Source organism: Grampus griseus (assembly GCF_964374135.1).
Source record: "Grampus griseus genome assembly, chromosome: 8".
Lineage (NCBI taxonomy): Eukaryota > Metazoa > Chordata > Mammalia > Artiodactyla > Delphinidae > Grampus > Grampus griseus.
Window position 1 is genome coordinate 32657023 of NC_139002.1, and position 11592 is coordinate 32668614.

Here is an 11592-nt window from a genome sequence, read left to right on the forward strand (position 1 = left end):
TATATAATAATATAATTATATATATTATAATTATATAATCACAATCATGTGATGTGGAGGCTGGCAAGTCCAAAATTTGCAGATTAGGCCAGTAGACTAGAGACACAGGAAGTAGATGCTGCAGTTTAATTCAAAGGCAGTCTGCTGGGGGAACTCCCTTTTCTTTGGGGAATACAGTCTTTTTCCATCAAGGCCTTCAGCTGATTAGATGAGACCCACTCATATCATGGAGGGTAATATTCTTTACTCATAATCTCATCTGAAAAATACCTTCACAAAAACTTCTAGAATAATATTCAACCAAATATCTGGGTGTAACCAGGTTGACACGCAAAATTAATCATCACAGATGATATTTGAGAAATTTCTAAATAAATAAAAGCAATCTTATTCACTCAGAAAATAGGCAATTATAGTCTAAACTATATGAGGGAAATGAGTGAGATTGAGGTTGTTCCAGGATCCACTTTCTTCTTCACATTAGCACCAAGAGAGAGTGAGCAGAAGGAAGCCCTAGGAAAACAGGATTATTACCTTGATCACTATGGTCAAAGCTGGTAGACCAGTTGGCTCCTTGCCCTTCCTGACTTGAACTGAGCAATGGGCAGCAGCAACATTAGCTCACAGGTTACAGCTCCGCAGGGACACAGGGGTGGGAAGGGCAGCACAGAGCTCTTGGAGGAGTAGGAATCACACACTCCTAGGAGTCAAGCTGAGGGACACCACACTTAGTGGCCCATCTCTTACTTTACCATGATCACATAACCAGCACCTAGCAAAAGGAAAACAGAAGTTCTTAAATTCAGAGATTAAAAATCACAATCAAAATCACCAGCCATCTGAACAACATATGCAAGGAACTGTAAAAAGAACAGTTTGACTAAATAACAGAATGTCAAGGAATAACATGGCATGAGATGATATTGGAGCATTAAGAAATTAGATCATGCAGCACTTTGTAGGCCAAGAAAACATTTTAACTTCATCCTAAGGGAAACAGAAATCTGTTAAAGGGTTTTCATCTTTGATGTAACATGACTAATTAAAAAACAAAACAAAACAGATCATATGGCTGCCAGTGGAAACTAGTTTGGAGGGACTTTCCACTTCCAGTTATGATAGAGTTGGTAACCAAGAAAACTTTCCAGTGGTTACCAGTGGGGAGAGGGAAGGGGAGAGGGGAAATATAAGGGTAGGGGATTAAGAGGTACAAACTATTAGGTATAAAATAAATTACAGTGATTTATTGTACAACACAGGGAATATAGTCAACGTTTTATAATAACTATAAACGGAGTATAATCTTTAAAAATTGTGAATCACTATATTATACAGCTGTAACATATAAAATTGTACAGCAACTATACTTCAAGTTTTTAAAAGTTCTAGATAAAATATAAAGCCATCAAATGAACTAGAAAGAATATATGCAACATTGAAGTCAAATCCACATGAAGTCAAGAACCCAGATAGATAAAGGGACATAGAAACAAGCTTTTGGCCTGGGTTCAGCTAAACCTGCAGAACTTGAGCTTCGTTCTTCATTCTTTTTGGGTACAGGCAAAATAAGACAGGGCAAATCCAACCATAGTAAAGAAGATAACAAGAGACTCTACCCTCATGAAGCTGGTACCTAAACTCATCTCCTCCTAGCCCCTCTCTTGTTAAGGAAAACTGCCTCTTTCAACCATGGCACTGAGTGAAGGGGGAAAACACCCCTGTGAAATGTAACATAAGCTGACTTTCTCATGGATTTGCATGTCAAATTCCCATGCCTGGGTAAAGCAAAATACCTTAAGTTGTGATTTTAGTTAAAATGATCCCACACAGGTAGTGCCTCTAGCTGCTAGAGAAATAAAACAAATCTGCATTGAAGTAAATTGCCTTTATCCTACACATCAAAGAATTCCCACAAAAACATATGATGAAAATGTGCAGCTCACAGTAAAAGTATGGTAAAAATAAATTACTAGACACTAAATAAAACAAGCCATCATGAGTGAAGACCAGCCAAAATAACAAAGAGTTGTAACAGACTGGCAGATAATATGGAATAGTTGTTTACTATATTTAAGGTAATTTAAAAAAACTTAAATATCAATGCAGGGAACAGGAAACTAAAATGACAGAAAAAATTAAAGTATCAAGTAACAATTCAATAAAGAAATCAATAACTAATATTTAAAATAATCAATGGATGGTTGTTACAACAACTTAGACAGAAGTAAAGAATTTGTGAACTGGAAAATATATCAGAAAAAGAAATCTTCATTGTAACAAAAGAGGCAAATACATGGAAACCAAGAGAGATAACATACATAAGGGATAGAATAAGAAAGCCTAATATATATCAATCCAGACTCCCAGAAAAATAATAGGACAGAAGCTATATTTGAAGCAATAATTGCTGAGAATTTTCTAACTCTTATGGAAGACACCAATTCACAAATACTAGAAGTTTAATAATTTTCTAGTAGGATAAAAACAAGTCTATATTTAGGCACTCATCTGAACACCAAACATAAAGATATATATTAAAATCATACAAAAATACACTTTTTAAAAGGATAATAGACTGAGAATTGACTTATCAATAGCAACACAATGGAAGGGAAATTATAGTGAAATAAAATCTTCAATATATTGAAAAAAATAACAATTAAAATATTTAACTAGATGTTTCTGTTAACTGCAAATCAGCTTCTTGTAAGTAAATACTTCTTCTAGAAACAACTAGAAAGGCTAAACAAATACAAAGTAAAACAAAAATCTGTTTGAAGGTATCAAAGACCTACCCAGGCACCAAGGGATTGAGGGACCAAGCACAGGGAATTGATCTTGACATCCACTGTCACTTTTCTCTCTGAGGCATTTGCTGACTTTAGATGATTAAAGACTGAGAAACTGAGCAGAGCTTTGAGTGGTCTTATAGGGCTGGGGCAAAATAGAGCTCAGGGCCAGAAGGAGTGGGGGGCCTGATAAACACCTCAAACTGTCCGTTTGAACTCCCAAAGGTCTACACTCTAAGAATAGGGGAAAATTATAAATAAATACAAACCCTGAAGCCCAGCTTGGAAACAATTTTAATTTTTAATTAAACTGAAACAATCTGTTCCAACCTTAACTGGTTGACAGAAGCAAAGTAAATGATTTTTCTTCAAAAAAAAAAAACAGATTAGCCATCAGAGAAATGCAAATTAAAACCACAATTTGATACTACTACATACCCATCAGAATACCAAAAATTAAAGAGACTGATAATTCCAAATGTTGGCAAGGATGTGAAACTGTCATGTGTTGCTGGTAGGAGTACAGACTGGTGCAAACACTTTGGAAAGCTGTTCTGCAGAATCTATTAAATTTCAGAACATGCACATACTTTATTCCCAAACAATTCCACTCCTAGGTACATAGCTAACAGATCAGTATATGTACATTGAAGGATATATGTAGGCATGTCACTTAGTATTATTTGGAATAGCCTCAAGCTAGAACAATACAAATATCCATCAACCATAGAAAGGATAAGTAATTTCTAGTATATCCATACAGTGGAACACCATAAACAATGAAAATGACCAAACTATTGTTACATACATGGATGAATCTCACCAACATAATATTATACAAAATAAGGTAGAAACCAAAGAATACATAGTATGTAAAATTATTTATATAAAATTTGAAAGCAGGTGACACTAATCCATGGTTTTACATATCGAGATAGAAGTTACCTCTAGGAAGGAGGGGGAGAGGAAGGTCATTAGGGAGCTCCAAATGTTTTCTGTCTTAATCTGAGTAGTGGTTACTCTGGAGTGTTCAGTTTGTGGTAATTCACCAAACTGAATACTCATGAATTATTAATCATCTGCATGTATGTCATATTTTAATAAAAATTATTTTAAAAGGTTATACACAGTGAAAATATCTTTCAAAAGTAAGGACAAAATAAAGACATTTTCAGACAAATATAACAGCATACAGCTTGTTAAAGCAGACTCATTAAAATAAGTTCTAATTGATGTAATTTATGCAAAAAGTGATATCAAATAGAATGTCTGTGATACAAGAAGGAACAGTGAACAAATAAATTATTAATTGTACAGATAAAGGTAAATCAATGTTTATCGAGTCAATAATAATATCTTATTTGGTTTTTAAAAAGATGAAAATAAAACATTAAACAATAGTATATAATTTGGGAGTAGGTTTAAATGGAATTGAAGTTTTCTGAATTCTTATACTGTTTGAAAAGCAAATAGGACATTAATTTTAGTTTCTGAAAAGTTAAGATTCATGTAATAATTTCTAGCCTAGACTCTTACAGAATAAAAATGGTGTAACACTTCCAAACTAGTAAAGGAAAATAGGAAAAAAGAATCAGTCCAAAGGAAAACTAGTGAGGAAAGGAAATATAACATAGAAAGGACAGGACAAGTAGAAAGCATACAATGAGTTGGTTCCTACAAACCAAAATAATCACTATCACAGCAAATATAGATAACTTAAATTCCCCAGTTTAAAAACAAAACAAAAATACAGATTAAATAATATAAAAATCAATCCTAGGTATAAACTCTATGAAAAAATGATTTAAAAGATAAGAAAAAAGGATAAGGATACAGAAAGGTTAAAAGTAAAAGAATAAAAATTATATTTTAGTCAAATAATAACCAAAAGAAAACTGTTCAAAAGCTTTGTAAATATTAGGTTAAATGGACTTTGAGGCAAGGTATTCATAGAAATGTAGATGAGAACTTGATACAAATTATAAGTTCAACTCACCAAGAATTAACTATGTAAATAATTTGGTCACTTAGAACAGTGTAAGATTTTTACACACATATTTATTTCCCTTGTTCTGTGAGTTTTTGTTCTATATGTGTTGAGAATGTAATTTATATGTGCCTAAAAATTTGTAGATTAAGCAGATAATCAGTAAGGTATAAAATATTTGAATAAAATAATAAGCTAATTTAATGAACACAACATAAATACAACATAAAACACTAAACCACAAAACAGCAGGATATACATTTGTTTTGTCTAGCCTACATAGAACATTTACAAAAACAGACTGCAGACTGGACAATACAACAAGGCATATTTCTAAAAGGGACAATAGCGATTTTTCTCTGATATCAATAACATTAAGCTGGAAATACTGATAAAAAGGTGGCTAAATAAACTGTATGTTTGGAAATTAAGAAATATACATCCAAATAATTCATACATCTAGAGGAAATCACAATGAAAATTAGAAAGTATTTAGAACTCAATAGACACTATATTAAAACATGTGTCATATGATTAAAGAAATAGAGATAATTTTTACAGACTTAAAGCTTATATTAGAAAAGAAAAATGGCTAATATTTATTGAGTTAATCATTCATCTTTGGGAATTAGAAAAATAAGAGCAAAATAAACCCCCCAAAATGGATACGTAGAAGGAAGTAATAAAAGCAGATGTGGGAAACCAGTTAAAAATTAGTGAAATGTTCAATTGGAAGTAATCTCTTTATTGACATTGGAGATGGAGAAAAGAAGACTAAATCAAGAAATAATATGAGGCAGGAAGGGGGGATGGGATGAAATGGGAGATTGAGATTGACAGATATGCACTACTATATATAAAACAGATAACTAATGAGATAACTAATGAGATAACTAATGAGATATGCACTACTATATATAAAACAGATAACTAATGAGATAACTAATGAGATAACAGATAACTATATAGCACAGGGAACTCTGCTTAATGCTCTGTGGTGATCTAAATAGAAGGAAATCTAAAAAAGATTAGATATATGTATATGTATAACTGATTCACTTTGCTGTACAGTAGAAACTAACACAACATTGTAAAGCTACTATACTCTAATGAAAAAAAAAGAAATAGCATGAGGCAGGAAAAAAATCTCTGTGAATCAAATGATATAGAAGAGTGAGGAGAAGGGAGATTTTAAGGTGTATTCCCCACTCTGGGATTAATTCAAATTCGTTTCCTCTGGGAATTGATGAACAACTTGGCCAAATATAGGAAACAAATGTTGAATGCAAACATTACCAGTACTGTGCCATTCTACATATTGGGTCTTATTAATTCTCATGACTGCCCTTTGAGCTGCACCTGTTAATATTCTCAGTTAAGCTGAGGCTTCAAATCTATTAACCAACCAAATCAAAGCTAGCATATATGTGTGTGTGTGTGTATATATATATATATATATATACACATATTTATATATATATATATATTAAATATATATATATATAAAACTGAGATTTCAATTGGGTCTTGCATTTAAGAGTCCATATTTTTTCTAGATTCCATTTCAAACATGTTAATTTGAGTTGTCATAAAAACACCTAAGAAATCTTGGCAAGTGTGTATGATCTGACTATTCCAAAAAAATAGTCAAATATAGGTTGAAGATATATTTCAAACGAACAACTTCATCAGCATGTTATTGAGTTGCATCTGTGATTTTTTTCTCATAATTCACTTTATTTTTCATCATGATATAGGTGTGTTTCCTTTCCCAACAATTACTTTAATGCACATAAAAAGCAGGGATTTATGAAATGTAATACTTTACAACGTATAAACTCTGGTTTCAATGTGCTCTGCTTGTTGATTTATGAATAACTTGTAGAATCAAATCAAAATCCAGTGCCCTTAAAAGTCCACTCAAAAAAAGAGAAAAGTTAGCAGTCTTCCAACATATAGATTAGAATGTTTTACCTGGGGTAACACAAGGCTCAACAGAGAGCAGTCTCTACCTTTTAACAAAATAATCTTGAAAGAGAAACTTTATCAGAGGAGGAAAACAGTAATTGTTCAAGGGAATGTCCAATAAATAACAATTTTACATAAATACTGGGTTTTTTCATGAAACATTTCATGCCTGTCTAATCATACACAATGAAGAAACAAATAGAAATGCATTATTTTGCCATGTTAATTTCTGACAGCAAAATTGCTCAATGAATCCTAAAGAATATGTAATCACACATGGATGCTTCTTCCTTGTGAAACTAAAAAATTATTAGAGTAAAATTGAATATGCAAAAGAGTTCAGGAGAAAGATAATTTTTAAAAAAATCATTTATAGAAAAATAAGGTAAGTTTTCAGGATATAGAAGGTAATGTTAAAGACATAGAAATTCCACTTTTTAAACTCAACTCTCAAATATTCAGGAATTAAAAACAAAGCTAGTTCCAGTTCAAGATGGTGATGCAGGAGGATCCTGAACTTAACTCATCCCAGGGACATACAGAACCTATAGCTACATATGGAGCAATTACCTCTGAAAAAATACTAAAACTAGCTGATCAACTCCTACACATCAGTAAACAAGAAAATAACCCACACTGAAGTGGTAGGAGAGGCTGAGACACATTCTTTTTTTTTTTTTTAGTTGAAATTGGTTGGCCAAGGTGATAGAGTAGGAAGACCCTGAACTCACCTCCTCCCATGGGGACAACCAAATTACAAATATTTATAGAGTGACTATTGATGAGAATGACCTGAAGACTAGCAGAAAACATCTACAACTAAAGATATAAAGAAGGAACCACAATGAGTCAGGTAGGATGGGCAGAGACTTGGTATAGTCAAGACCCATACCCCTGTGTAGGCAACCTACAAATGGGTGAATAATCACAATTGCAGAGGATCTCCCCAAGTAGTGAGGAGTCCAAATATCACTTTGGACTACCCAGCCTGGGGGTCCTGTACTAAGAAGAAGAGCACCCAGAACATTTGGTTTTACGGCCAGTGGGACTTACTTTCAGGAGAGGCCCAGCACTGTAGAAAACCAGGACTCTGCTCTTAAAAGTCACACACAAAATCTCACATGCTCCAAGACCGAGGGCAGAAGAAATAATTTGAAAAGTGCCTGGGTCAGACTCACTTGCTGATCTTGGAGAGTATTCTGGAGAGGGACAAGGCAACTAGGACTCATGCTCAGAACATAGATGCAGGCAGCAGCAATTTTAGGGAACGCATTCTACCATGCTGGTGAACACCATTTTGGAGTCCTCCCTCTAGCTTATTAGTGCTGCAGTCCAGCCCTGCCAGTCAGTAGGTACCAGCCAGTAAGGAACAGTCCTTGGAACCCCGAAGCCAAGCAGCTAACTACATGGATACACAGCTCTCCCAACCAGAAGTCAGGCTTCCATAGACCTCCACTGAGCACCCCAGTCTCCTGAGACACAACACCATACAACAGAGGGCCCTGGACCTGGCCCCACCAACCAGCAGGCCAATACCAGCTCCAGGAGCCCCAGGGCCCCAAAGCCAGAAACCCTGGGCCATAGATCTGCCCACCAACATGTGGACACCAGTCCTGGGACTGGTGGTGGTGCTGGGACCACCACAGCCCCAGAGCCAGCCACCCTGGGATTTGACCCCACCCACCAGTGGGCCAAGACTAACCCAGGATCCAACCTTACACACCAGCTGGCTCACAATCTTGGGCCCCAGAGTGAAAGAACCCAGGACCCGGCTCCACCCACCAGTGAGCAGGCAATAGACCTAGGATCTGGTCTCAGCCGGCAGTGGGTGGGCTCTAGTCCTGGTACCCCCTGGTATGTTCCCTACCCACCAGCAGCAGACCCTAGCTACAGCACACCCTGGGGCCTTCAGCCGGCCATGTCAGGTCCCAGTTCCACCCAGCAGTGGGCCAGCACAAGCCCAGGCACTGGCCTACCCACCAGTAGGCAACACCAGCTCTGGGACCCCTGGCCCTGCAGCCTGCTATCCTATAACCCACACCAGTGGACTGGCACTAGGACTGGGACTACCTGGGTTATGCAGCCAGACAACAAGACTCAGCCCCACCCACCACTGGTTGGAGCCTCCACACTAGGCAGAGCCTGGCAACCAACCAGGCCGGGAGTCAGCCATGCTTATTAGCATGCCCACAGCAGTCAGCTCTACCACAACAGAAGGGCCCATGCAGCCCACATAGAGGTTATCCTAGAGCATATAGCTCTGGTTAGCAGAGGAGAGTGTGCTGCTGGGCTCCATAGGACATTGCCTACATAAGACCACTTTTGCAGGATCAGGCAATGTAACCAATCTACTAATTTCATAGACATAAAACCACTGGATTAGGCAAAATAAAACAAAGGAATGTGATCCAGATGAAGGAATAAGATAAAACTCCAGAAGAAGAACTAAGTGAAGTGGAGATAAGCAATCTACCCAATAAAGAGTTCAAGATAAGATTACAAAGATGCTCAAAGAACTGGGGAGAAGAATGGCTGAACACTGTGGGAAGTTTAACAAAGAGTTAGAAACTATAAAGATGAACCAAACAGCACTGAACAGTACAGTAAGTGAAATTAAAACTATACTAGAAGGAATCAAGAGTAGATTAGATAAGAAAGAGGAATAGATGAGTGAACTGGAAGCAGAGCAGTGGAAATCACACAAGACTAAGAGGGAAAAAAGCTAGCCAAATTGAACAATACATTAAAAAATCATACACTATGATGAAGTGGATTTATCATAGGGATGCAAGAATGGTTCATTATCTACAAATCAACCAATGATACATCACATTAACACATTGAAAAAAAAAATCAAGTGATCATGATCATCCCAAAAAATGCAGAAAAAACTTTTGACAATATTTAACATCCATTTATGATAAAAATTCTCAACAATGTGGGTATAGAGGGAACATAATATTAAAAAGGCCGTGTATGAAAACCCATTGCCAACATTATACTCAATGGTGAAAAGCTGAAACCATTTTGTCTAAGTTCAAGAACAAGACAAGAACATCCACTCTTGCCATGTTTATTCAGGATAGTATTGGAGAGTTCCTGAGGGATTCCGGAGCCAACCGGGACGCTCTGTGGGACCTCGTCCGACTGGGTAGCCGAGGCACCGCCCGCACCCCGCCGCCGCGTCAAGGCGATTCATGCGCCGCCCAGGAGAGCGAGCTCGGATCATCTTGTGGTGCGGCCACGCCTCGGGGCCAGGAGCGGGGAAGCCGAGCACCAGAACCCCCCGGACCAGAGCTCAGCCTCTTCCTGCCGACCGAATCATCATGACCCACTTCAACAAGGGCCCTTCCTATGGGCTCAAGATTGCTTCCAAGTATGATCATCAAGCAGCAGCAGATCTTCGCAATTGGATAGAAGAGGTGACCGGCATGAGCATTGGCACCAACTTTCAGCTGGGCTTAAAAGATGGCATAATCCTCTGCAAACTCATAAACAAGCTATAGCCGGGCTCAGTGAAAAGGTCAATGAGTCCTCATTAAACTGGCCTCAGTTGGAGAATATTGGCAACTTTATCAAAGCTATTCAGGCTTATGGTATGAAGCCACATGACATATTTGAAGCAAATGATCTTTTTGAGAATGGAAGCATGACCCAGGTTCAGACTACAGTGGTGGCCCTAGCAGGTCTGGCTAAAACAAAAGGATTCCATACAACCATTGACATTAGAGTTAAGTATGCAGAAAAACAAACAAGACGTTTTGATGAAGGAAAATTAAAAGCTGGCCAAAGTGTAATTTGTTTGCAGATGGGAACCAACAAATGTGCCAGCCAAGCAGGTATGACAGCATATGGGACTAGGAGGCATCTTTATGATCCCAAAATGCAAACTGACAAACCTTTTGATCAGACCACGATTAGTCTGCAGATGGGCACCAACAAAGGAGCCAGCCAGGCGGGGATGTTAGCACCGGGTACCCAAAGAGACATCTACGATCAGAAGCTAACATTACAACCCGTGGACAACTCGACAATTTCTCTACAGATGGGTACCAACAAAGTCGCTTCCCAGAAAGGAATGAGTGTATATGGGCTTGGGCAGCAATTATATGATCCCAAATACTGTGCTGCTCCCACAGAACCTGTCATTCACAATGGAAGCCAAGGAACTGGAACAAATGGGTCAAAAATCAGTGATAGTGATTATCAGGCAGAATACCCAGATGAATGTCATGATGAGTACCAAGATGACCAAGTACCCCAGAGATTACCAATATAGAGACCAAGGCATTGATTATTAGATTCACAGAGGAGCTCAGTATTTAGCCTGCTGTTTTTATTCAGTGAGAACCAAGCTAGCCTTGAGTAATTTTTACCTTGTCTTCCTAAAACACTATTATGCTTATTGTACCTAAAGGAAATACTGCCTTACATACATTCCTTTTTCCTTTTTCTTCCTCTTCCCTAAATAGTTGCCTTTTAGTGCTGTAACAGTTAAATCCTACAGCATAACCAATAACTCGCATATGAAGTAAAAAGGAATATGGTGAAAGGGGAGTACTCTTGCACAGTCAATTCTTTTGTTAAAGATCTATGCATTTTTACAATCCTCTACTTTAATTGGTATTTTCAAACAATAGTAAGCATTTTTTTTTTTTACAGTTTAGTATTGGTTTCTACATGGAAGACTAAACTCATGCTTATAGCTAAATGTGGTTTTTGCCAACTAAATTTAAGATGCAGCATTTTAGAAATTTATATATCAATGTGTTTACAGTATTGTTTGCTAATTTTTAAATAAAGTCCTGATCAGTGTGCCTTTGTGATTATATGTGTACTCATTCTTAC

General features: G+C 37.1%; 1 pseudogene across 1 annotated transcript; it reads left to right on the forward strand.

The window, feature by feature from the left end:
- The first annotated feature begins 10070 nt into the window (after positions 1 to 10070).
- On the forward strand, positions 10071 to 11045 carry LOC309826753 (calponin-3-like; annotated as a pseudogene). Its single transcript has one exon. The product of its transcript is annotated as a calponin-3-like (transcript).
- Positions 11046 to 11592: the final 547 nt, after the last annotated feature.